Raw genomic sequence first — 27,921 nt, forward strand, 5'->3', positions numbered from 1 at the left:
TACAATTTTGTCCTTTTTTGGTATGAGACACAGGTGGCTTACTGCTGAATCACTGTCTTCTGTACTGTGCTCCAGTGATCACCGCTCTGAATGACCCAGCAGACCTGAGCTGCCATCTGCTTGAGGACTCAGGCTGTCTTGTCTTGGTCTCTCAGATCTTAAAATGTTCTACGTGTGATGTTTCTCAACCCCAATTCTTTTGTCTGCCTGCATCCCAACCCACTCCTTTCTCTCATTTATTCCTGTTACATTTTGATCTCTCTACAGTCACATGCATGTCTAGTGCTTCAATAGTTTCTACCCACAATGCAGTGTAGCAGATAAATCATCACTCATTAGCTCTGCAAACATACTTGTCCTGAAAAACTAGTAAACCTTTCACAGCTAAATGCTATCCACTGCTAAATCTGGTGTCTCTCATATAGGGGCCGTATCACCTGCCAGCACAGCGGTACCATTACAGTATTCAAGGTCTAACTGAGAATTAATCAAGGTCTCTAAGTCAGCTCTTCTCTGCCTGCATATAATTAAATGTATGCAGACAGTACCAGAGAGACTCTAAATCTACATAAGTAAAAGTACTGAGTAGCTGTGAATAAATCGCAGTCCCTGCAGGAATTCTCTATTCTACATTTCTCAAGGTTTTCCTTATTGTATCCAAAGTACGACATACCTGTGGGACAACCACCCCATTTGCAACACTTTTTGAATAAAGACTGAATAAAACAAGATAGGCTAGTATCACTTTTTACATCTTTTAAATGTATTGTTTACACAGTTTGAATAAAACAAATGCATTACAAAAAGTGTTTTAAATTAAAATACGGTAAATATGAGTATCAGAAGATGGGAATTATTTCTCTTAGTTGTGTGTCCATTCAGGCCTCCTACACACTCATACTGTAGCTCCAACTGGACAGCTGTTTTTGCTTTGCGCTCGCCTATCCCTGCCTATCTTATTATCTGTCACTTATAATCTCTCTGACTGTACTTTACTCTCAGGTCCTTGGCCTCATCTCCAAGTCCCTTTTGCTCCTTGGATGTTTCCATCTCTCTCTCTGTATTGTAAATGAGTGCAACAAGCAGGCGAGCTCTCGATTCCCCACTGACTTTGTAGTTGTTTAGCCCTGAGGTCAAAGTGAGAGCAGAGGGAGAGCAGCGGGAACCAAGCAGCACTAGATCAGCTGCATTCGTCTATTTTCCTGGGAGCTGACAGCTTATTAGATTATTTTATTTTCATACTCTTGCTATATATAATCAGATAGAGGAAAACTACATCATCAACAAGTGACAGTTCAACATTTTGAGAAATAATTTTTTCATTTTCTTGCAGAGAATTAGATGAGAAGATTGATATTCTCATATGTACCCTAAATATGAATCTTACAGCCAGCAGCCAGTTAGCCTAGCATAAAGACTGCAAGCAGGGGGAAAACAGCTAGCCTGACTCTGTCAAAAAATATTAATTAAAAATTGTGCTGGACAATTTCTTTGCCGGGTGCAGTGACGTCGTGGAGTTGCTGCTGGTGACTGCAGATTTACCTTGGACAGATCCAAGATAACTTTTTCTCCCTATTTTTAGTCTTCAAGCTAACTGTATCCTTGCTGTAGCGTCATATCTAAACAGACAGAAATGAGAGTGGCATCAATCTTCTATCTCATCTAACTCTCAGTAAGAAACTGAATAAGCAAATTTCCCACAATGTCAAACTATTCTTTTAAGATATTCTGAATAGTATAGAAAAAAAAACATCTGTCACAGAATGGTGGGAAACAAACTTGAACAAATTATCAAATCAATTAACTTCTGCAAACAATGCATGAAATACTACAGATTTAATCAGATGAAAACTGTATTAGGTCAAGAATATCTAAAACTGAAAGACCAGCTTGGGTCAATGTTTTAAGGGTAAAGAATCCTGTCGAGTTTCCCAACATGATATTTGATACTGAAAATAAGATTTGATCCATGAATGTTACATCTTTTTTGGTCAAGCTGCTTTGGCATACCCCTTCATACTGTATTTGAATGGTACTATAAATGCACATATGCTTTCATAGAGAACAGAATTTTAGCTTTAGTTCATCTGGCTATTGAGTAGGTTCCAAGTTGTTAACAAGGTGTAAAGATCATCTGGACCATGCCCACAAAGAACCCCATACTTCAGTGCCTATCAAACAGCTAATAAGCAGATGCCCTCCTGCTCGTTCTCCTTTGCCTACTTGTCTGTTCACTTTATTAAATTTACAAGCCTCTAGCACTGTCTTTATATGGGCCCTGTGTTGCTAATTGGCCAATCCCACACTCGTGCTCTGCTAAGAATCTCCGTAGGTAGTGTGCAGAGCGTGACAAGGATCCTGCCTCTCCTACTTAACCCTTTGATGGAGAGAGTAAATGCCTTCTTTTCCACACAGTAGCCTCAAACCCCCAATAGTAAGATGTACAGCATATGTAGCAGGTAATGCTGTTCATCCAATCACTGAACTCTCAACAGACTATATCCTAAGCACATGTTTCAATAATTTTTTTGGCACCATATCAGTATCAGTGTAAAAATATATTGCACCTGATATATGAATAGAATACTGACATTTCAATGCTTTGAACTTGTCCTCTTCTCCATTTGAAGGTGGATATAACAATGCATTAGGTCTTGATGCAATGGTAGAGGTGGCAAAGTGGGTTAACAAGGGGCTGATGACACACTGAGCAAGATCTAGGCTCTATCAGTAGCATTAACGGATGGAGAATGATTGACAAGACCATGCCTGTCAGCAATCTCACCAAAACTGCCGACTTCCATCCAGAGCCCTTCTTGCTTATTACCTGTTGGTGTACCTCTAAACCATGACTGAAAAGTAAAAATTAAAGCTCTCTTTGAGGGAGGGACAGCTTTGTTATATCCCCACTACAGGCCATCTCTTTTAAAGGATAAACAGTAAAACCCAGCTCTGAAGTCTGACACCTGATTCAATTATAACTACTGCTAAATTAAATATAGCTGCTTATTGTGTATTTAAAACTTTATTTTATCACTGCTGTTTGTCGAAATTAAATGCTTCCCTCGTACAGTAGTGAATACAAAGCAAAATACAAGCAAGCAAGTTATTTTTAGCTAAATATGTTTTTTTCCCATGGGGTTTAGACAAACTATTAAAAGATTAAATAAATAAAAATTGGGAGCAAACAACACAATATATGTGCTTTACTGAAATATTGGAATAGGCACAGTGCACTGTTCTCACCCAGCATCATCCACAAATACCTCAATTTATTAAAGCGCAGACAAGTCATTTTTTCACTCCATATATGCTTCTAATGTTTTTCAAGTGTTCAACTTATGTTGCATCTTTTCTGTGTTGCAGCGTGTAAGCCTTCTGAGAATTACGTTAACGATTCTTCCAAATTCTCTCTCATCTGTTGCCTCAGGTTTCATTTTACATCTTAAGTCATATTTCACCTATGTGTTCCAAACACTAATCGCTCTAGGCTTTCTTCTGGTGGGCTCAGAATCAGATCTTTTGTTGACTGCCAGTGCGATAAAAAAGGAATGTCTCAATATATATAAAAAATACTTTTGATTTGTGCCATCAGGAAATACTCCATGCACATCTGGTCTTCATTTAATGCCACACATCTGCTGCCTTTATCAGGCTCATATCGGTTTCATTCATGTCCACTTTGGTTCATTCACTATCAGTGAAGAGATCAGGCGTTTAATGCGTATAGAACTTGGCTCTCTTATCCTATTGAGTCCCCTGGGCCTATTTGTTAGCTGTCAGTGACTATCTACCTTCATCCCGGCCCCATTGTGTTTGCTGGCTCATGCTACGCAGAAACTGGATCTGTCAAATGGCCGTCCCCGTAGGGTAATAGCAGAGCTCTGTATTTTGTTAAATCGATCCTGGGAGATGCATTAAGAAAGAGAATAAGAGAGCAAGGATGAGAGGGAGAACAATAATACCACACCAGGAAGCCAGTTAGAAGGCAACGCTGAGGAGTGAGCAGACAGGTTTGGGCTGACAGAGCATAAAGATAAGAAAATAAGATGATGGATAAAGGAAATGAGACTAAAGTAGTAAGGGAGATTCTCCTTGCGCAAAAGATGGCTGGTAGGTGAAAGGAAAAGATGAAATAATGAGATGAAGCATGTAGAAAAAAATGAGAGATGGAAATGAAAGATGAGGAACAAGTATGAATCTTACATTTCTGAGCAGAGTAGTGGTTGTGACACATTAACATGTATGCGTGAAATACCTTTGGGCAACCCACATCATCATCATTTCAACCCACATGTACAGACTATTAAGGAACATCCTTACAATGGGAGGATGCCGTGTGTGTATATACAGTATATGTGTGTGTGTAAGAGAGTGAGAGGGATAGAGAAAGTGAGACTAAGCCAAGGTGAAAGAAACGGAGATTCCAACTCAGTAGAGGAAGGAATAGACAGAAAAAGTCTAGAGGGAAAAAAAGAGCCTCAGAGGAGTGGCAGATGGAAGGAGGGATAACTAGAGAAAGAGAAAGAACTGTGTGAGTGAAATTGTATACATTTCTGCAGCAGGGCATCCGGATGGCAGTCTGCACCAATGGCCATACATCCTCATTAGGAACCATGCTGCTGCCCCAAACATACATCAGCAAAACCACACACAAACACACACAAAACGTTGGGAGAAGTCATATGTACAATGGCAGCCAGTTTGCTTGCAGTGAAAGTGTATGCAAGTGGGCAAAAACAGAAATAAATCAAAAAATAATACATAGTCAGCTATAATATGTTGAAACTAAAACAGTTCATAGAAGTCACCTCTTCAGTTTCTTGTCTCTCATGCCAGAAAAATACTTCCCTATGACTCCCCTAACAGTGACGAATTTATGTAACCATCTGAAAACATAGAGAAGCAGAATGGCTAACACATAAACAGTACATGTGGTTATGTGTTGTCCCTTGTTTTTCATATGTGAAAAATAAATTGGAAATGTCCAGATTTTCATTCATAAATTATGACAGTCATAGGAAATGCCAAGGTTCTATTTGCACACAAAAATTATTTTCCATCATAAACACTGTCCTGTCTCTGTTCTATAACTCATACACAGACACACACACACACACACACACACACACACACAGGTGCATACACGTACAAACACACCGAGGGCAGAAGTGCTCTTGTATCTGACAGCAGGTTTGTGGTTACCCGAGTGATGGAAGACAGACCAGCGACCTGACAAGGACAGACAGTGACATCTCTCTCTCTCCTTCCCCCTAGCCCCAAAGGCATTGATAAGAGCAGACATTTTAATTTGCTAGGTCAAAACAAATGCTTCAAGACTCTGCTGGCAGGCCCAGGAAAACCTAATGGGCTCTTGAGTACTACACTGGCAGAAGGAACATCAATCTACTGTAGTTTCTTATGGTCATTTTCTAATGGGTCCTGGGCCAAAAAACTTTAATGAACTAAAACAGAGAATGTACCATATAATTAGTGCATTAGTATGATATACTGTAGTGGGGGCCTATTCAATTGGCGGCCCGCGGGCCACATCTGGCCCAGAAGCAACCTCAGAGTGGCCCAGCATACATAAATCTATATGTCATCTATAAAAAATAAGTAAACTACATATATAGAGAGGTGAAGTCCCTCCTCTTCTGGTAGACCACCATGGGACCTTATTTCGTAAAAAGAATATGTACGGTAGTCAGTGGCGAGTCAATAATTTTTTTTGATCCCGTTTGAATTGTGCCATGAATTACACATAATGTTTGTAAATTTAAAAACATAATTTTGCATGTCAAGAAAGTCGCCAAGTCGAAGTATAAGACGCCAAGTCGCCAAGTTGAAATATAAGACATATAAGATATATATACAAATATAAGAATAATATATACAAGTATAAGAAAATACATAACTAGAAAGACTACACACCCAAAAGTCGTGCAAGTGCCGTCATTACTTACTCTCTCCACAAGCGGCCAGAGTCTAACCGATCTAATGATGTGTAGCATGTCAACAAATGTTTAAACAAACAATTTGATCGCACATACAAATTTATATTTGTATGTGCGATCTAAACATCTTAGAACTAGCATAAGCCGACGACCCGGTGGGTTTTAAGAGATTTTATACGTCCAAAGAACTTAAAAAGAATAAAAACCAGACCAGGTGGCTAATTGAGACCTGCATTTATTTGTCAAAATGTGTAGCCACACCCAGCAGTTTAACCCTGCCTGGACTAGCAAGTACTTGTTTATTTTACCACCATCTCCAAACGCATTGCGGTAGTTAAAGAATATAATATTCCAATGCACCACATAGCTAAAAAAAGGTTTTAAATAGACTGCTGAAAATGTCTGGGCCATCTACATTTCCTGGTTTTAAAATCTGGCCCAAATGATTGTAATTGAATAGCCCTGTTGTAGTGTATGCCATGTACAGGGGTCAGATTACACTCAGTGTAGATAAAAAAAATAAAAGAAATAGTTTGACATTTTGGGGATATACATTTATTCATTTTCCTGCTGAGAGTCCAGTTGATACTTGATACTACTCTATCTGTCCATTATGTACAATGCTACAGCCAGCAGACAGTTAGCTTAGCTTAGCATAAAGACTGGAAGCAGGGGGAAACAGCTAGTCTGGCTCTGTCCAAAGGTTAAAAAAAAAAGTCCACCAACCAGCACCAGTCACTAATTACCACTAACTACACCATGTTTGTTTGGTCTGTATGAACACTGAAGTCTAAAATATCAATTTGTTGTTTTGCAGGGAGTTATGTGCGGAACTATTTCTTTGCCGGGTGCAGTGACTTCCTGGAGTCTTGTACTGGTATTCAAGTATTGAAACAATGAAATGCAGAACATAAGCTATTGACAACTTGTGACAATCAACACATTCACGTCCCACATACTAGTGTGCCCATTAATCCTCTCATCGACATCCTATACTATTCCCTCATTCAAACAACTGTATAATATAATGCAGTCCGGTACAATAAACTGCCAATAAATACTTAAAATTGTGTTATCAAGGTGATAACAAGGTGATGGTGAAGTGTTAAAATTGAACCATCAAGTTAATTCAAGGCCACTGTTTCTGGTAGTGTTGTATTGGACTGATTCATACAGTAAGGTAATCCTTACCACTGTATGTACAGGCAGAGGACATGTAATGTAATTACAAATCATCACAACAGGCCAGAAAACCAGCAAAGTCTTTTCAGACTTGGTCTTATTCTCTTCTGGCAATGTCCTCGAACAGCGCCAAAGCAGCCATTCTATCATTCCACAGAGTCATTACACACCTTAATGCAGTGATGCCCATAATAGCCACAGTAACTGACTAATCACAAATGAGCATGGGCTCAATTAATCCTCTGATATTTTAAAATTCTGTAGATAAAAGTAACAAGATATGAACTGTATTCACTGGTACTAGAATTAGAAAAGCTAATCATACACACCTAATCATACACCTAAATGTGTTATCATGATGAAACTAATGAGTCCTACAGTAACAGCACTAACTAGTTAAACATTGTCATGACCCTGAGTAATAATTTGTATTTGTGTTTTCCCAGTATGTTGAGTTGCAGGTGGCTGCTGGTGATTGGACTGGAGAATGATGGCACCTACTTTAAAATGGCACCTGTCGATGCCAGTTTCACTTAGTCTCTTTCCTGACTCCCAACCAGACCGTGCTGTGCTGCCAAGTGATCGCCGATTTAGTGTTATTAGATTGATCTTGGTTGTACATATTGTAAATATCTTCTAAAAGAGCAGTCCTGGTAGCTATAGGGGTGAGAAGCCCTTTTGACCTTTTTTCTCTGTTTATGTTAGGGAGGTAGGCAAGATGCCTGTATTTTCTTTTGGTTTCTTTTGTTGAAAATAGGTAAGGTAGTAGTTAATGTTATAGTGTTCTCACTGACACTGATACTACCATGATTGATGAATAAATCATTTCTGTTTGGACTGCATCTGCCGTGTCACCGGTCATCCATGGGAGTGGGGAAACAGGAGAGTGACTTTATGCTATGCTCAGGTTGTTCCCTAGGCCAGGGATAACAAACATGATGTACTGAAAAGATTAAAACTCCAAATACAATGTCACCTAAAATCCCTCTTTCATGTTATCCTTTTGAAGAAAAATACTATGCTGAATCACACTTAGGTCAGCTGAATAATATCTGTCCCTTGGTGTGTCTGAATAATCTCTTACACAAGAAATTCATTTTGAGCAGGAGGACTACGAAAATGGTTTTGTAGGTGTTTTGTAAGAGATTCAGAAAGTTGAAATGTTCACCACAAATGCCCCTGTAATGATCTTCCAAAAGGTACTGTTCTATTTTAACCATAGACTGTATATATACAGTCTGATTTTAACACATAATATTGAGTCTCATGACAGTTTGTTGTACGAAATGTTTCTATCAAAACAGTGTCAAATGTTTGATAGTCTCTGTGTGACTAGTTATTTAAGAATCAATTAAAACCTTGAGTTTGCACACTGAAATGTGGAAAAATAACGCAATAATACAGGATCTTTGAAATATGTCCTTAACCCTCTTGGCCCCTATAGCGCCTGTTCTATATTTCACTTTCGCGCCCGGGAGTGCCCGTCATTTTCAAATCATTCCCAGTGAATCAAGACACATAAAATAAAGTCCTGAGCTTTGTATTGTAGATACTTTAAGTTGTCATGAATAACTGGAAATATACATTTTAACATTGAGATATCTTTTTTTTTCTGTACTAAAGTACAGTACTACTAAATGTACTTAGTTACATTCCACCACTGCTCTCTACTAAACCACATATTCTCTAACTTATTCTATCAAGCTATGAGATTCATGCTACAGCTTTGTTCCGATTCTGAACCATTTCTTCAACGGGGTGAACTCCAAATCAGAAAAGCTTTTTTCTTGCTAATCAAAACAAGCAATATTTCGCTGTTAATGTAACGGTCATAAACATAAAGTCATGGTTCACTGCTGATGAGTCCAGAGATAAACAGCGCTTCTGCTATAAATGTTCAGGGGAAGTGTTCAACGTAACCGGTGAAAAAACAGTGACTCCAGTATGGGGACGTTATTTATTTACTATTCAGCATTGCATCTCACCAACTAGGTAACAACGTAGCGTGAAGTAAACACTCAACAGACTTAAACCACTACCGCACCTTCGTCTGCTGAGCTGCAGAATGATGAAGAGATGCTCTGATGTTTACCTTTCCATCTGCTACTGACTGACAAACTTTTACTGGTATGATGCGAGTTCTTAAAAGCTGCTTCTACTCTCTCATTCTATACTGCTTACCACTGTAGTGACAGCGCACTCTGCTGGATAAACTTTGTAGTGACACCAATATATTAACACAAGCCTTTCTTTCTGCCTAATATACTGAAAAGAATTTTTTTTTTTTATATCGGCTCATATCGGATAACATATTCGCCGATACCGAAATTTCTGTGATAGGCCAATATCAGTCGATAACATCGGCTGACTGATAAATCATCAGGCTCTAATTTTTTGTGCTTTGTAGCAAACAATACACCGACTGGCATCTGTGATGCTACATTGTCTTCTTGGTGACAAGTTCAGTTATTTTAGAACTTATCTAAGAGTAACCATGCTGTAAATAGCTCTTCAGTTGATCAGAGAAGTGCTCAGCCTTCCCAAAGTACACAACAGCAGTGGATTTCCGCATCATGCTCTCGGCAGGGTTCAGTCTTACTATGCCAAGTAAAAATATTTGCTCTGTGCACAGTATTTGGAGGGGTTATTACCCCTTGAGTTGCTTCGACATATTTTCCAGCTTGAACAGACTCCAAAACTGCACAAACGCACAGTGCACAAGACAACAGAAGAGGCAGCATGTAAAATAAGTCAGCCCACATCTCTTGTATTCTCATGTGGACATAAATGCAATGGCAAAGGCAATATTTAATAAGGAAGCAACTCTGCAAACAGAATCAATGAGGTGCTGTTATAAAACCTACTTGCTGTTAACAAAGACAGAAAACCACAAGGCAAAGATAGAATCTGTTAGCAGGAAATCTGACTCACAAAGCTATTTTAACTTTCACATTGAAAAAAGTATTTTTACTTCCTTATACTTTAAGACCTGGGACTGATTTTATTGCATTTTGGCAAAAGATAATCTCTGTAAAATAGCTTTAATAGAAAAGTGTTGGTTTTAATTTTAACTTTGCAGTTATTCTGGCGTAAGTGAGACTTTTAGGACATTTGCATGGAACACAGTCTAGCCAGAAGGATCAAACAGTCATTTTATAAAGAAAATATGAAAATAAACTAATTTCCAACAAGACTAAAGGAGTAAGTGTAAATATGACTCTGGCACTTTCCAATCAGTCGTGTGGCGCACGACTGTTAAGATATCTGCAGAGGGAGTTCTAGTTTGATTTCAAGGTGATGTAAATATTTCGATGAAGTAAAGTAGGGCAGTGAGATGTACTGGTGTAGATTCATAGGTATTAAGGAGTCAATTTGGAGCATTCTTTGATGCCTGCCCTGGTTGGTGAGATTCTTCAGTAATGAGGAGGTTCAAGGTTTTTCATTCTCTCATCAGGGAGCTTTAAAAACCTTGCTTGGCTCAGGCTAACAAGTTGTGGAGGTGCAGAGAAAGGTAAGCTCTCAGTGTGTCATTTTCAGAAATAAAAGGAGAAAGACAGGAGAAAAATCCCTGTCTTTTTTGCCAAGGATTAAAACTGTAAAAGCCAGAGCTGATGACACCCAAACACGTGCCTCATCAACGGATCAGTGTAGATACAACACTGAAGTACTGAAGAGGATCTTTGTTAATCTTTGTGTTTTCCCTCATTTTCACACCTGTCTGTGCCTATTTCTTGCAGAGGACAGATGTCAGCACTCTGTATTGTCATGTGCGATAAAAAAAAAAAAAGTGTGTGATTGTGTCTATTTTGCAAATTGATCCATATCAAACCCTCAAACAGCTAAAAGCCATTGATCTTTGTCCAGCAGAATATAACTCAGGGGTAACTGGAGCCAGGAACATCCTAATCATCTTCAGATCCAATAAGTGATCCATTTCAAGTAGTTTTAATTGACAAAGAATTATTGACAGAGCTGTTGACGCTCATACTCCATTATCTTAACATGTTTTTTTTCTTTGAAAGTTTCTGCCTGACAAAATCTAAATTGCCAGTATATATGTGTGTGTGTGTGTGTGTGTGTGTGTGTGTGTGTGTGTGTGTGTGTTAGTGGTTTGGCGAGGACATATCAAACTGAGCAGTGCCATGTTCACTTTGTCTGCTTGTTTGATTATTTGTATGCTTGGTATGCTCTATGTGCAAATCTTTATTTGATAGCTCCAGATCTTGCCTATTCTACAGCTGATCCTGCAGTCATTTAACTAAAAGATAAGCATTTATATTTTTGAGTAAAATGGATGAGCTCAAACGATGTAAAGATTAGGTTTATTTTGACAGTGAATAACCTTTTCCAACAAAGATTTGTGTCAGCTGTTTGTGGAGTTTTTGTTGGAGAGCAACAATCCTTCTGTAGTGATGGATCCTGGGCATGCCAAAACAAGCTCCACCTGCTGCATTCATCCATCCATCCAAACACAGGGAGGTGGACAGACAGGTAACAGGGGAAAAAAAGCTCACATTCATCCTGATGGATTGGCAGCAGCGGGATCCACACCACTGTAATTCAGCTAGTGGTTACAGAATTGGACTGATGGCTGGATGAATGGATTGATGAAATGAACTCATGGTCTCCTAAAATAAAAGACTGTTGCCCAGGACAAAGCAATGGACACAAGCTCATTAGGAAGAGTCTACCCACAAAAAAAATACTGTAAAGTAACACTTTCTTTCATCACAGTCCATGTCTCAATGTAAACATCAACCTGTAAGCATAGGGTGCAACAAATTGCCATAATTAGACTTTTGTGTTTAAAATATGTGAAAACTGAAAGGAATTAACAAGTATAATTAATTCAATATGTGACATCTTACATTCATGCATGACAATGTCAATTAAACATTTGGAACTACCCATCATCTGTCCAGGTGAACAAAGTTATAAAGGGCTAAGCAGATTAATGTGCCAAAGACGATCAGCCTTTTAGTAAGATGGCAAGTGAAGAGTAGAACTGCAGGGCTCTCCCCAGGAGTTTCGAGTATAACAGGGTAATTAAGTAAGCACACCCCCACCTCAGCCATGTTCTGAAGGCATCTTTTGCAATCAGTTTCACTACTAGGTAAATGAGCTTCAGTCATTTTGCTGTGTGAAACACACAGCAAAATGACCTCAAGTCTCATGTCCCGCCTCAGACTTTTCCAGGCTGATTGTCTTTTTTATTCAGCTGTCCATCTCCCTTTAAAAGATACCTATCATCTTGTGATGTTTAAAAGGTATAAACAGATTGCATCATTGCCATTATGCACAACGGAGGAAAAACTCACCACTGCTTAGAGAGAATGCTGCATAAAATACACATTTTAAAAAGGTATAGCAGAGCTCATATGTTGAAACTAAATATTTTTTGTTTGTAAAGATTTTTTTATTATTATGATGGTATTTACTATGATTGCATAATGCTATTGCTCCATTCATTGGGGAGACCTCTGTAATGGCACACAATAATTTCCAAGAAAAGATTCCCTGGCCTACTATAGAGGCAAAACTGGCAAAGACATGTATACCACAACAACACACGACAAAAGCACACACATACTCAATCACATGGACACACAAATGGCTCCTTGTCCTGGAGTTGGGGAGAAGAACAAGCCAGATATTGGCACTGACCACATGCCCCGTTAACAATGCCAAAACAAAAAGCTGCACTAATCCCAATTAGGCTTCTGTAATGAGGGGAGCCTACACACAAGGAGGAAGTGCCAGGCTGCATCCTCAAAATTCAATTACACAGCTATGCAGGCAAGGAAAGCAGTGACAGAGCCCAGTAATGTGTGTATATGTTAATATACTCGTTGTGGTTGACGTGGCAATACCAAGTGATGGCAACATCAGGACAAAGGAACATGAGAAACTAGAGAAATACCAAGGGCTCAGAGAAGAGCTGGAGAAGGCCTGGAAGGTGAAGGCGACAGTGGTGCCCGTGGTCATCGGAGCACTCAGGGCAGTGACCCCCAAACTGGAGGAGTGGCTACAGCAGATCCCTGGAAGAACACCAGACATCTCGGTCCAGAAAAGTGCTGTACTAGGAACAGCAAAGACACTGCGCAGAACCCTCAAGCTCCCAAGCCTCTGGTAGAGGACCCAAGCGGAGGGTGAAGGACAAAGTTTTTTTGTGTGTGTGTGTGTGTGTGTGTGTGTGTGTGTGTATGCGTCCAAGTGCACAGATATGGCTCCAACTATAAAGAAACAAAGATGGACAGAGAGTGGGGAAGCAGAGGGATTGTGTGGGTGCAGGAGAGGCTCTAACTCCAAAAGAACACACACAGAGCGAGGCTTAATTCAAAGTCAGTGTTGTTCTTTAAGGGAGCCAGAGGTTCACACATGAAGTGCCTTTGCAGCTGCAGGCAGAAGCCATTTGAAATAACCAACAAGTGAGAACAAACTTTGTTACTGAAATGACACATAAGGTTATTTGGCATACAGGAGTCAGCTGCAGGTCAGGTTAACAGACACAAAAACATCTCAGTGAAAGTGAACAATAATAATAAAAAGTTTAAAAAATGTCTCATCGACAGGACAAAAGATACATACATATATACACGCACACACATACATATACACACACAAACATTCTAAGGCATGTTCTTTTATAGAAAGACAGAAAACTCAAGTCCCCACTTGCATTGCTTAATATCGATCATGAGTGAGAGCATGTGCAGAGTTGTGGTGAAAACACACCATCACAATGTGAGTAACCCCCCTGAGAGACTCTGTTCTTACTAACTCAGCTGTGTGCAGTTAGAAATTACATCTTTAAAAGTGCTGAACCTGCTCTAATTCAAGTTCTACATTCTAATAATAATGTCAGAGTAATCAAAGTTGAGTTAATTAAAGCATTAAGGAGAAATGTTACAGAAGCTGAAATGAGCATGAGAATGTCCACCGTTTGGCAAGGTACACTCAATAAGCCATTTGCCCTTTTTCAAGCAGGCACATGGACACATGCAGAAAGACTCAAGGTGTGAAAGCTATTCACACTTTCATTAGGCAGTTTTACTCTAGGACCAATTTTTTGATAATATTATCTCAGGTGTAAGAAAACCCCAGCCAAGTTGAATGAGGCGAGGTGATTTCATTTCAATACAATTACAGTCTGATCAGATCACACAATTACACACCCTGCTCACAAATTCAGGTGACCTGCAGGCAGCAGCCATATTCATAATGTGATACTGATTTAGTAAAAGATTGAAATTGATTTCTTAACTTTTTAAGTTTGTGATTCTCCAAAGTTTTATGAATCCTGCATGTCTCACTTTCTGTCTGTGGGTATGTGTGTTAGTAGAGAGATGAGAATGTACAAGATCATGGTGTTCTTACGATGCTTTAATGTTTTTGTTCTGATTCTAGGTAAGATATTTCAGTAAAACTATGGGGCAAATTCACAAAGAATGAATTGCGGCCGCTGATAGCACAATGAATTGCGCATCATTTGCAACCACTATCTGCCCTGTCTCAAGGTCCAGTTCACAAAAGATAGAGGTAATGATATTACAGCGCAAACACGACCATAAAGTTTTGCAGCTGCGTGCAATATATCATTGTTTTGCATCTGTTACATGTTCATCTGAAATTCTCTGTAGTGGTCCCAGTAAAATTTGGTCTTAAGGTGTACTGAAGTAGCATATCACATGACATGGTTAACATTATAAATGCAGTTGTATAAACAAAACTTTCCACTCATGTGGGTGCTTTAACTGTGCGTTCTCCCTCATGTGTCTGGTCACATGGAGAGCTGTTTTATCTCCTCTGCTCTATGCTGGACTGTTACAGTGCGTAACCACCGTCTCCACTTCTCACAGCTGCAGGTTTTATGTTGTTTTACAGTTTCATTCCCTCATAGTAAATATCAGGTATTGTACTGTCTCTGTGCCACCTGTGCGCATATGATGTACTGTGATGCGCTATTGCTTCGCCTGGCGACAATCACTGCTGCCATTATCACTGGAAAGTCTGGGCGTGACACAATGCGCTTCAGTTACCACCAACTCTCTGAAGACACTAATAATTTCACTCTAACTGTGTGTGGCTATTAGCGCTTTTTGTCTTATGTATGCAGGTTTAGCAGCCGCAAAAGCTTCGCAATCCTTTTGTGAATTTGCCCCCATCTCTTAAATGGAATAGGAGGGAATCATTTGTTCCTTATTACCTGTTGATTTCACTTGAAGATGAAAATGGCATATGGTGTGGTGATCGCAAGCTAACTCACCGGATTAATAGTCCTTGACTGGTGTGTGTGTGCTTGTGCGTGTGTGTGTGTGTGGCTACATAGGGGGGAAGGAGGTAGGGTGTCTCCTGTAAAGGTCACCCAATCACCGATTAGACACATCACCAGGCTATTAGCAACAAGGGAACTGCCACCACCTTTCTCAAATCAATGAAGAGGATACCATGTAAAAGGACAGCTACCAATTGTATCAGCCTATACCATTAAATTCCCCTTCACAAATGAGTCTGAACTTCTCAGCAGTCAGGAAAATAAGGCAATATATCTCCAATCTTTTATCAGAGTATTACACTGCTGCAATAAAATAGACAAACCAAAAAAGGAATTAAAAATGAATAAGATGTCTGGAGGTTGAATTGGTTAATGGTTTGCAATGCTATTACAGGGGCTAGAAATGTGGCGTTTGGAACAAGATTCATACCTGGCAGAAAACTGTGTGTGTGTGTGTGTGTGTGTGTGTGTGTGTGTGTGTGCATGAATTTGTGAGCCATTTTCTTTTAATTCTCTTATCATTTAATGTTTCAGGCAAACTTAGCCCTGAAATTTTAAGCCTACTGCCACCACTGAAACACCTCAAGAATGTCTCGCCTCCAAATCCCTTCACACATGCATGCACAGCCATAATTGAATTCTCCCTATATTTCAGAGTAATTGGCAAGAAGCCCTCACCTCTGGCTATTTTTATGTTCATGGTGCTGCAGTTCAAAGTATGAATGACAGTAGCATTCTGATGAGGTGCCTTTATGACCCCCCCCCAACCACTACACACACAAAAACACATACCCATGCATACATATACATGTTGAATTACACAGCATTTTTCTCTGAGCGGACAAATCTTTTATCTGTCACCCATTCCTCTCGTCTCTTGATGACTTCACTTGAATAATGCCCTTGAGGAGAAATAGTAGCAAGAACATTAAGGAATGTCGGATGTGTTAATGCATGTCGCCTTCAGGAGTCATTGCAAGTCTCTCTTTTCCTGACAAGTGCTTCTAGTAGCATGGTGATCTGTAATAATAACTAAAGAAATCTGATTGTAAGATATCCATGGCAGAAATATGCTATAAAAGATGACAGCGCTTTCCCCTTTGTATCCAGGAAATATTAACACTAAAAACCGGGCAGGCTGATCTGACTGGTGCACTTAGTGGGGATTCATCTGAACAGGACTTAACAGGGATGGCATGGATTTGTAACCTGGTTCAAACTTGGGTATTTCTGTCATTTCAATAGTAATTTCACAATTACACAATGAAAGAAAACCTTCAATAGACTGTCAAATGTCAGACTCTGTATTATCCCAAGATAGCCCTTCACCAGCCGGATTACAATAATTGAAAACAGCAAAAAGTGTATTTGCATTTGCATTCATTTTTGTATGACTAAAAAGGATTAGTGGTGAGGGTTTACAAACTATATTCCAAGAACTAATAGTATGATTAGAAAATATCTTTTTCTTGTTCAGTGAACAGGTCAAGTAGGGACTGAACTAATGTAGAGAGTGTAGCAATAAAACCCCTGCCTTTTATCTTGTATCCTTTTCCTTTCTGTCACTCTAGCTATGTTTCAGATCTGCCTCACTTTCTCATGGTCTTCTAGTGCCTTCTTTTTTTCAATTTCACTATCACTGTGGGGTCTCCCCTAATTTCATCAGCATGGGAAGGCAGGACACAAGGGTTCCTTTTCATCTCCACCATGTAAATGCACAGCAAGGAGCTGGAAGCTGAGAGCCAATCTTAGAACAACAGACAATTAATCTCCCTTTTTCCATTTTAATCTCTACTCCCTCTTTCTTTACTCTGTTCTACTTTCTTTCAGTCAACCCCTGCACCATCGACACCCAGTTATCTGGGCAATAAGGAAACAGGGGCCTGGTGGTTATCTGTAATTCCAATTACAAAGACACAATAATTAGATGAGAATCAGTGGTCTAGCAATTACAGACAGCTCCTTCCAGTGACTCTGCTTTAGTCTCCAGTGCTTGAAAATAAGTGATGCACAATTCAAAAGTAATTCATATGCCTATTTTTCCATTTTTAATTGAGAGAAATAATGATTTGCCTTTTTGTTTTTCTCCTGAACTGCACAAATATGCTGACAGACTTATATCATTGATATAATTCCTCTGCAAATGTGCTCACAGACAAGGGTTACCAGGAATAGACCCCTGCATTCCCATTAAATAGCCCATTAAAAATATTTTTATAGTGTCTCCTATTCAAAGAAAAACATAACTATTCTTACATACATGGAGACCTTTTTGCAAATAGGCTATTTGAGAAACATGAAGTGGAAAACATGAGGAGCAAATGTATAATCCCTTGGGATGTGGGTTGTTGTTGTGGGTGTCAATGAAGAACACAATGATATTAGCCTTGGAGCTTATTTTAAGTTATGTACCAAACTGAATGACTAATCATGCATGAGAAAATAGACAACTGTGGCTTCAAGGATTAATATTTTCAAAAACTACAGCTGACTAAAGCCCATTAAACTGTGCTACTAAATCATTTGCGCTAACAAGCCAATAGATTTGCCATACATATGCTACATAGATTTGTCCTGTGTCTCTTTGGAAACAAAATGAATTATGGTCCAGTCTGTGACTGTGAGCTAATTTCCTGGCCTTGTTGTGTTTAATGTTTTGACCCAAAAAAGTCAAGACAGTTAAGAAATGATATGATATCTGATATAGACATCAGTAATCATTACTATAAGTTAAATATTCTGAGGGTGAGAGCAGTTATCAAAATTGCTAAATCGTGCATCAGCTATCATTTGCAGGAGCCACACTTTGAGTCTTCTTTAATATAACATTTAAAAGACTGTACTCTGCTGCAAGCTATGAGTCATCAGCAGGAGCCACACTTTTCAGACTGACATTTGACATTCAGCCTGCCTCAGCAGTAGAAATCAAACACCAAGGAGGCTGGACGCTGAAATAACCCTTTGTTTCCCCTTCAGTCTGAAATATCATGAATATATAGTCACTCTTAATTATGTATTTTGCTGGTTTGTCGTCCAACTGCCCCAGATGACTCCACCCCTGGCTAGAGCTCTGCATTATCTTGGCTTGTTCTTTTATTTGTGTGAAGGTTGAGAGGTGAAAACTAAGCCAAGTATTCGAGTGCAAAAAACGTACGATGTGCAAACAGTAGATCTCCGAAAAAATGCCATGCTTATCTGAGCCAAGCTGGCTTAGTAGAAATGCGATCACCCACTGAAAGCACTCTTTCCAAGGGGGGCCTCGGCATTAGAAAGTGCTTACTCACCGCAGACAAGACTGGACTGTGCTGTGACGCAAACACAGAGCTTGTCGAATTCAAAATTAACTACCCCAGAAAAAAAACTAGTAAGTTTGTATCAATTAAGGCCATTCAAAATCAATTACCCAATGGATAATGGAAATAGAAATGCTGCTTCAGAGGTGACCAGCAAAGGACATTATTCATCCCAGCTGTACTGTAAGGGCAAAAGTCAGAGTCAATTGGAAGGAGGAACGAAACAAACTACATCCATTACATATTCAGCGGACTACTATGTATCTCCTTATCAACTACAGCAGGGCAGGCAAGAAGAAGGGCAAATCTCCTCAAACCCATTATTGAGGGTGCACTACAGTAGGGCAATCAATGTCACTTAGCACTTTATAGTGAACCCAGCCCACTTTAGCAGGAGTGAATGATGGTTGAGCACTCAGCAATCTTAAATAGTAAAATATTAAAAGGCATCTAATAGGCACTTTAGTTTTGATGGATGGTATGGACCTGTACCACCTATTGTGATGTCACAACAGTGACCTGCCCCTACCGACCCACTGAGAGGAGAAATGAAGGGGGTGGGAATATCAGACGGCCTTTGGTCAGATTTGAGAGATGACTCAACATTAGTGAGGGTCTGTCTCCTACCACTCAGACCAACAAGAAGGCATTAGTCCATGACGTGGTATCATGCCGATCCCACTTTACAAAAAAGAATAAGTGACATCAGAGTCCGACCTAATTTCATTGTCCTGTCATTTCATTGCAGTTTCATCTCTCTTATCCCTGTGTTTATATTATTACTACATTGTTTTGGCTCTCAGTTCAATAGTTCCTTTTCTATTTCTGTCTCTCTTCCAGTCTCTCTGCACTTAGTTTATGGGATGACCTTGAGCTGATTGGGCAAGATTGATCGCTGCTCAGATGGAAGGAAAGGAGGGGACATACAAATGAAAGCAAGACTTGGAGACCCAAGAATGAAAGTAGGATGGCACTGGACTTCCTATATGCCCTCTTTCTGTGACATGGGATGATGGCCATCTTTTAGCACCATTGGACGATAGTAATTATTCCTTCTCTAAATTTCTGCAGAAGTAGATTGTGAACCCTTTGAAACCATCTATCCTATGAAAGTTCATGCAGCTTAAAGCCATCTTTACACTGCTCTTCATTTTTCTGTTCACACTCATTAAAACAAGGCATGCCACAGTGCGCTGCTTGTGTATGGTTTGCATGCGTCGATCAAAGACAAAAACAGCAATCTTATGCTTCAAAGGATGCTCCAACTGTTTGACAGGTATTCTCTTAGCATGGTCTTTCACTATCTCTCTCTACTGGAAAAAGCACAACAGTTGTGATGGGAGAGTGTGCAGTAGCTGAGAAGGAAAAAAACACCTGAGGCTTGTCTGTAATGTTTCATGGAAACTGATTAACTTCTGTGCCTTCACATCAGAGCTGTGCTCTTCCACACTGTTGAGGCTTTGAACCAACTGAGCCATTAGCCATTGAGACTGTGTTTACTGGGCAAACAAGACAAAACATCACATATTGTATCTCTGTTGACAAAGTGGAGAAAAAATTTTGTGCGGAGAAATTGTGCAACAGGAGAACACAATAGCTGAATCCTGAATATACACTATTCAGAGTTGATGTATAAAAGATAAATATAAATCAATAATGCAGTCCAATGCAACATCATCACAAACTACAGCTTCACATGTTACCACATAAGTGATCTGCAGCCCTGTCTCCTATATATTTCATGTAGGGCAGCTAAAAGTATGTGTACAGTAAATGTTTGCCTTGAACACTCGCTTTCCGGATATATGCTCCATTTCATTTTAGTCTGTATTTAACCATTAACATGATTTTTTTCCCCTAATCTTATTCAAATATCAGTAGAATTACTGTATTTTTAGCTCACTGATGACGTGAATCCAGGTAAAGTCATTGTCACTTGTAAAGGACAGCAGTATTAATCACAGAGAAAGTAGTGTAGTTTGGGAGAAGGAGTTGAGTTTCAGAGAAAAGTGGGTGTGAAATCTGCAAAAAAGGAGCTGCCACTGAGCATCAAGAAGATTAATATTAAATTCAATGTAGTTAACCCATAAAATCTAATACACCTAATTTTTTTTAAATATTAAAACCATTAAAAAAAAAAACATTCTTACTCTTATTCATAATCCTATCTGGATTTAGATGCTTGTTACTACTGATGGTAGATAAAAGGCAATAAAAAGTATTTTAGGTGGTGGGCTTTAAAACTTCTATTTCCTTATTATACCAGCGGTGTCCTTTATTTGGTCTGACAGATTCTTATTCTGTGTACTGCTTTGAGATTGAATTTTTAAAAAAAGGACTAAAAGACAGTAGCCTCTTTTAACAGTCTCTGTTACTGGAGTATGGGGGATACTTTCATCCAGACAAAAATGGGACAATTGTAAATGAATAAGATCATTAATTATATGAATTATTCTTTCTTTACTACTACTATGGATAACCTGGCCACAATAAAATGTGGGGAAAAAAATGTATCATAAAGTGAAAAAAAAATATTAAAAAGCAAAAATGGAAACACTTAGATTAAAAATGTGTTTCTTTTATTGTTGTTTCCTCCCTTATTTTAGCAGATACACTTTTCTGTTTGCCATAAAATGTTAGACATTTGAAGGTATATGTAAATAAGGAAAGTTTATTTGAATGGTGAAAGGTGGGCCTAAACCAGGCTGGGGCACAGAGAAACTTCATGGACACCAGTATGACTACTTAAGAGCAGTGTAATGTACAGCAGGCATCAGTCACATAATGTATATAATTACATTTTAGGTCAGAATTTAAAGATGTTAAAGGAGAATTTGGTCATTACTGTGCTGTAAAAGCAATAAGCATACAACAAATGCAGACGTACTATACTGTAAATGCATTTTGACCTTTGTTCAATGAAGAGGGAGCTGTACTGTAAATTCCCTCAAATTCCTTTTTTATCTCATCTGTATACAGTAAAGCCTGAAAAGAGTAATTTGAACTATTTTGATTTGAGTCAGGCAGTGCTTAAGCACACATGTAATACTGGAAAATTCTATGGAAAGTACCTGAAGAATGAGCACTTGTATGAATGTGTTCATGTGTACAAATGCTTGAAAATCAGAATCAGAGGAAAAAGTATACTGCAACTATTTTATAATATGGCAACATTTCTCACAATACTAATACAAACAATGCTTAACTGCAAGCAAAACAGCTAGTGGATAAAGGCACAAACAATATGACCAACCGAGAGACACTCAGGGAATGAACATTCATAGTGTGTCTTTCCATACGCCCCCCAGTTTCATGGTCTTCCTGGTCTTCCTGATTGATAGTCAGCATAACTGTGTTGTCCGACTTAATTAGCAAAGATGAATAGCAGCATGTTGAGGCACTGTCAGTCTTGTTTGTGTGGAGGGCTGCCCACCAGAAGCTACAGTCAGTCAGGAATAAAACCACAGCACCTTGCCAACCCAGGTTAGTGTTCATAGTGTGAAAGACAAGGCAAAGTGAAGCTATTCAGTGCATTAAGACAGAGGCAAGAATTTTTGATGTGCAAGTTTATACTCAGGATCACCACCTGTGGCAAAGTTACATCTTCAGTAACCTCACCTACCAGTCACCCTGTCTCTCAAGCCTCTGTGTAGTTTCTTAATTCCATCTTGTCCCAAGTTTCCCTTGAATCATTCTATTAATCACGCAGACAATAACCCCTCAGGGGGTTGACCAAAGAGTACAGCCTACTGCTCTAATTTCTCACTTCTCCAATGTCATAAAAATTACACAGTATTACATAACTCTTACAACTGTTGCAGAGTTGAAAAAGTGAGACATTGCTTTATCCCAAACTTCCCCAAATATATAACGAGTGATGCATGGTTGGGTTGTTGACTCATACAGTCAGAAATAGCAAGCGTATTCACACCAAAGTGTCAGCTAAGTGGAATCACTTTTCAAACTGACCTTGTGCACCCTCTGTTAAGCATCCCACTCCAGTTAAGGATAGAAGCAACAACTAAATTTAAACAGAGAGAACTGCCTCTACATAAATCAGTAAATCATCCCCCACATATAGGATAACCCAAAGAACGCCCTGTGATGAACTAGTGGCATGTCCAAGTTGTTGCCTTTTTTTCTGCCCAGTGCATTCTGGGATAGGCTTTACCCCCATGTGAATGCTCCTTTGTCTGTTGTACTATCCTCAAATCACAGTCTTAAGCCCCATTTGGACTGGATTCATTTCTCTAGGACAGGTGGGGTAATTTTTAATCATCTGCGCTGGTCAGTGATTTTAACCCCACCTGGAGTGCAGCCACAATTGCCTTCAGTTTTTCTATGAACTTGTTGGTCCTCCTGTGATTGAAATCCCATCTGGAACAACATCCTTGTGTTTTAAAGTGGATCTCTGAGTTTTTTCCTTAGGAAGAGCTGCTTGTCCTGCTACTTTTGCTTCGTTTATTTAACTGATGTAACTGATCCAACAAGATCAACCTTGCTGAGACTATGGACATCTGGGCTTTATCCTGGACCCATGCAGGCATGCCCTTTGGATATGGGTGAACCCTGTTGCTTGGCTGGGCACAGCACTTAGCACACTATGTGGGGCCAAATCTTTGTGGGCTCAAGACCTTTCAGATGAAGGTAAGGTAGAGGTTAAGTCCTATGCTCACTGGCAAACAGCATGGGAGGAGCAGATCTATGCACTGTGGACCTTGGCAATAGAAAGTGACCATTGTGTTCAGCTGTTCACACAGCAACACTAGTGCAGTGTCTGTTCAAAACGTGCCTGTTTGGAATGGGCTGATTGCTTGGCCTCCGGTATTGCTGCTTCACACTTGACACTGCACTTCCTTGGGTCCTCAGCAATACACCAGCTAAGTGTGAAGTTGATCAGATGAACAGTAGTCGAAGGACAAAAATGGACTCCTTCCATTTTAGTTAGATGTGGTTTCTCCTACTTGGGAGAAGTAAGTGAAAGGTGCTGGGCTGTTGTGGAAATACAATTTTCCACCTTGCTATTACACAGCTTGAGCTTCTTCCTTAACAGAACTACATATTGCTTAGCTAAATAAATGTGACTTAACAGCAGTGCAGAAACCTTCCATTGGAGGTCAATGTAAATGATACCTGTACAATGCAGCCCCTGAGTGTACTTGACACAGTAGCACTTTAGGCCACAGATAGATGACTGATTTTATAATTGTTGTATCAGTCCTGTGGCAAAATGTTTTGGATATCCCAGTGTGGGGCCTGCTACACAGGTTTGGTAGACCCAGACATGGTTTGATCTGATTTGTCTGGAGGTTTGGGAGATTAAGTTGCTGTGGCCTTAAAGTGGTCGGTGCTTGTCACAGCAGCAAACCAATAACTGCTGGACACCATTAGTAAGAGATTCGGGGTGTTTCAGACTGATGGTTTTTGAAATGACAGACTTTCCAACTAGCATTTGCATACAGCAGTTGCTCATGCTTTTCATTACACAAAAGAAGAAAAAGCCTTTGAGGACACAGAAAACACAATGTAACTCATCTAAATGAGTCTGGATTAAAAAGGTCAGAACAATGTGAGCTGTGTGCGATGAGGGTAAAGTAATGCAAAAAATCTCCAATAAACATTGTCAACTGTAAACCAGCTCATACTGAGAAATTTGATCCAAATTGAACTGCTGGAATAGACCTGCAGGCACGTGATAAAGACATTTTAATTTAGTCAGGCAAGTAATGCATTATATTTGAGAGAGGTGGGGAGGAAGGGAGGCTGAGTGAGCTTTGAGAAGAGTACTCTGTTTTCTGTTTTTTTGTCTACATGTCAGTCACATACTGCACATCAAAAAGAAAGCCACAACATTTGAAAAAAAATGAGCTGTATTGTAAGGCTCAGCTTCTTCAGTACTTGTGTATGGAGGATAAGGGAAGTTGATGATGATGGCTGACGTCAGTGAAGTGGCAAATTCAAATTAAAAAAGTCACTGATGCATTTCAGGGTTTCATTAAAATGACCAAAACAACAACAAAAAGAAGCATCATGGACCTCACAAATGTCACAAAATCAGGCTAAGCTATTGACATCATCACTATCATTATTAATTATTATTATTATTATCATCATCATAATCATTCTTATTACTATTAGTAGTAGTAGTTTAGTAGATTTATAGCAGAATTCTGAATTCTGCATGTGAAACTACTTTTTTTTCTTCTTCTTTTTACTGCATGCAGAAAGACCCAAGTGTAAACAAGGCCAGTGGGCTGTCAGTTACCATCTGTGGCCCTTGGGAGCAGTGCTCCATGTTTGCGGCATCACACTGACATCTTGCAACTTAACTTTGCTCAGACGACAACATGTATTATTAATGTGGTGATTTAGTTTGAGATACAAAAAGAGCACTTTGATGTTAACACTGACAAAGGCACTGACAAAGTGATGACAACACAAACAGCAATTACTGAAGAAATGTGCTTAATACCACCAATTTACAGACATGATAGACAGTAGATAGACATATAGACAAAGAATCAAACAAAAACACAAATATACTTCCCCCACCAACCCAAACTCTCCCCAAGCCTTCGCCAGCATGAATTTGGTATCATTCAAAGCCCAGAGGAAGTAAGGCTACTTGCACCCACCAAATTCTTGGCAGTCTGGTCCAGCAATGAGGCCTTCCATTATCAGCTAACTGTATGTCATCATTAACAAGATATCCAGCCAAGTAGAAAGGATAATAAGCTGCATGGAAAAAGAATGGTCACATGTACATCTTGTGTGGCCCAGGGTGTCCTTGACTTGACAGGGTCAGCAGCCATTTCGGAAGCATCTTCCCAAGCAAAAAGTTCTAATATGAGTTATATATACTGAGTTAAGTATTCTCAAACCACCAAGCATAATGGGTAACCACTGAAAAGTGAAAATGGTCTCCCTCTTGTTTGTACACACACACACACACACACACACACACACACACTCAAACATCTGTACATCTCCACGCCTAGCTGTCAGTTGTGTCCAGCTAGCCGAGAGGTGACAGGGCCACATGTGTGTGCTCATGGACCCTCCTGCATTTTAAACAATATCATGGCTCTCTGCAAATGAGGCGCGTAGAGAGAGGCAGTGGTGGGCTGCTTCAAAACCCTGGACTACTCAGCGGTTTGGGTAAACAAGAAAAGACACATACACACACATATACACACAGATACCATCAAGCACCTCTTGAAGTCAACTCATCCAGTGGGTGAGAGGGTAGCAAGCTAGCAGCACCTCTTTGTCCATGCCTCATTTACCCAGGACGGGTGTCACCAGCAAAATAGGCACCATGAATATTTACTTGCAAGGTACTGCTGCAGCTGGGAATGCAGTCTGCATGTTCAGTAGTTTACATTATTTATCTATTTATTTCTCAATGTCAATGTATGAAAATATTCTAAATATTGTAGGAAGAAAAAAGAAAATCCCTAACATAATAACTATAAGTAATAATAAAATAAAATGCCCTCACAAAATATATGAGAGCTTGTAAGACGGAAGCAGAATAACCTCTTGGAAGAAAGTCTCAGCAAATGATAAGAGATAATAGGTAAGCAAAAAGATTTGTGTTTCATGAAAAATACACTATTCTCTGATGTAATAGCAACCCACACCAGACCAGATAATCCACTCCTCCAATAGCAATGACTGTTGACTTTATCCCCTTCTCTTTCTCACTCTATTTGTTTTGTCCATAATAGAGGGAGGCCATTTGGTGATAAAGCGGGAATCCATTACGTGCTTTCACTCTCTCACAGTTTGGCTTTGTCTCACGAGGGGAGGGTTCTGAGTGAAAAATGAATCATTAAAGTGTGTGACAACCTCTGCCATGGGTGGCTGTCACAGCAAGGAACTGCAGTTAGACTTGGCCCAAACCCATAGTGGGGCAGAAGAACTGGACAGACCGCAGCACCGCAATAAGGCCACCAGCGGCTGCAGGCTCAGTAGTCATACAGTATGTCCTCCAAAAGGCAAACCGAAAACTCTCTGGGAAATATGCTGCTGTCTCTACAATGTACCCTTGCAAGAGGTGAAATCTGGTGTCACATTATGAGTAGAAATGAAATCAGGATGTACAAATAAGGAATCAAATCTATGCAGCGCTGAAGTGTGAAATAGAGTTATATTGAAAATATGAACATGGTTATGCCTTTGTACTATTTAGTAAAACTGTGGTGTAAAATAAAATGAAATAAATAAAAATTAATTTTCTTTATTTAATATCAATAACATCAAGCTGTTTATGGCCAATTCAATTTCTATTAACCATAAACAACAAATAATTTATTTGAATGGGCAAAGACTTGCTTTCAGTGTAATTAAAATATTTTGCACATTCAAGTTAGAGCAAGAGTGAGAGAAACAAAGAGAAAGGGAGAAGTCAATTACACGCGTGGCATGTAGAATCAAAGTGACTCCATGTAAATGCTTTCCTTCTGCTTCACTCCCCCTCTGCTTAGATAAAGTGAACATACTGTATTGGTAGGTCAATGACTACTCATTTTATTAACACATACCGACATGTCAAAGTAACAATCATATCTAAATGGCTGTGGATGAGCCGAGAGTTCCAGTTACCTAGTAGTAGAAGCTGACAGAGTGGAGATATGTCAATCAAATGGTGTTAAGGTCGAAGGTGGGTGTCCATATTTCAGGCATCTGAGTCCTTTATGTCACAAATCAAATCAAGCATTAGGTTTTCAGTTACTTTGTGACAAAACAGGAAGCATGATATCTTTGACTTTAATTTAGTAAAAATATAGCCAAGTGCACCTGTATACAACTGAACACATGCTAAATCAACATTCAAGTCAACTGGATTACAAGGATGTTTTCAAATGATTTTAGTTGGTAATCTTTACCACTACTAACACAATATATGCGATTTCGACATGTTATTGTACTAAATCAAAATTACACCTTGTTTTTCAAGACTAAGCACGTATAGGCATGCTAGAGTCTGGGGTTGCTTGCTGCAGATTCTGCTGCTGCTGGATTGTTATGGCAGAGCTTGAAATAACTGCCTATGACATGGGTAAAGGATGAATGAGGCTGAGTTCCAGCGCCTCAATGATGTGTTTTGTTCTTCTTATTTCCCTGCAGCTACATTTGGAGTTGTTTTCAGCCAAACCTAGGCCACTCATCTGTGCTTTCAAAGCAATCCTAAATGGTGGCATACACGAAC

The 27,921-nt window shown here is 39.4% G+C and overlaps 1 protein-coding gene across 8 annotated transcripts in view; it reads right to left on the reverse strand.

Moving 5' to 3' along the window:
- The window catches only part of grid1a (glutamate receptor, ionotropic, delta 1a), a 226,702-nt gene that overhangs the window by 102,263 nt on the left and 96,518 nt on the right, over window positions 1-27,921 (reverse strand). The window contains exon 1 of one of the 8 annotated variants that reach the window (XM_044214811.1): window positions 27,315-27,335. The exons of the other annotated variants lie outside the window; for them this stretch is intronic. The gene's annotated coding sequence lies outside the window, so the exon portion shown is untranslated. Of the gene's footprint in view, window positions 1-27,314; window positions 27,336-27,921 lie in introns of those variants that run through there. 8 annotated transcript variants of the gene reach the window in all.

Source organism: Siniperca chuatsi, linkage group LG11, assembly GCF_020085105.1.
Source record: "Siniperca chuatsi isolate FFG_IHB_CAS linkage group LG11, ASM2008510v1, whole genome shotgun sequence".
Lineage (NCBI taxonomy): Eukaryota > Metazoa > Chordata > Actinopteri > Centrarchiformes > Sinipercidae > Siniperca > Siniperca chuatsi.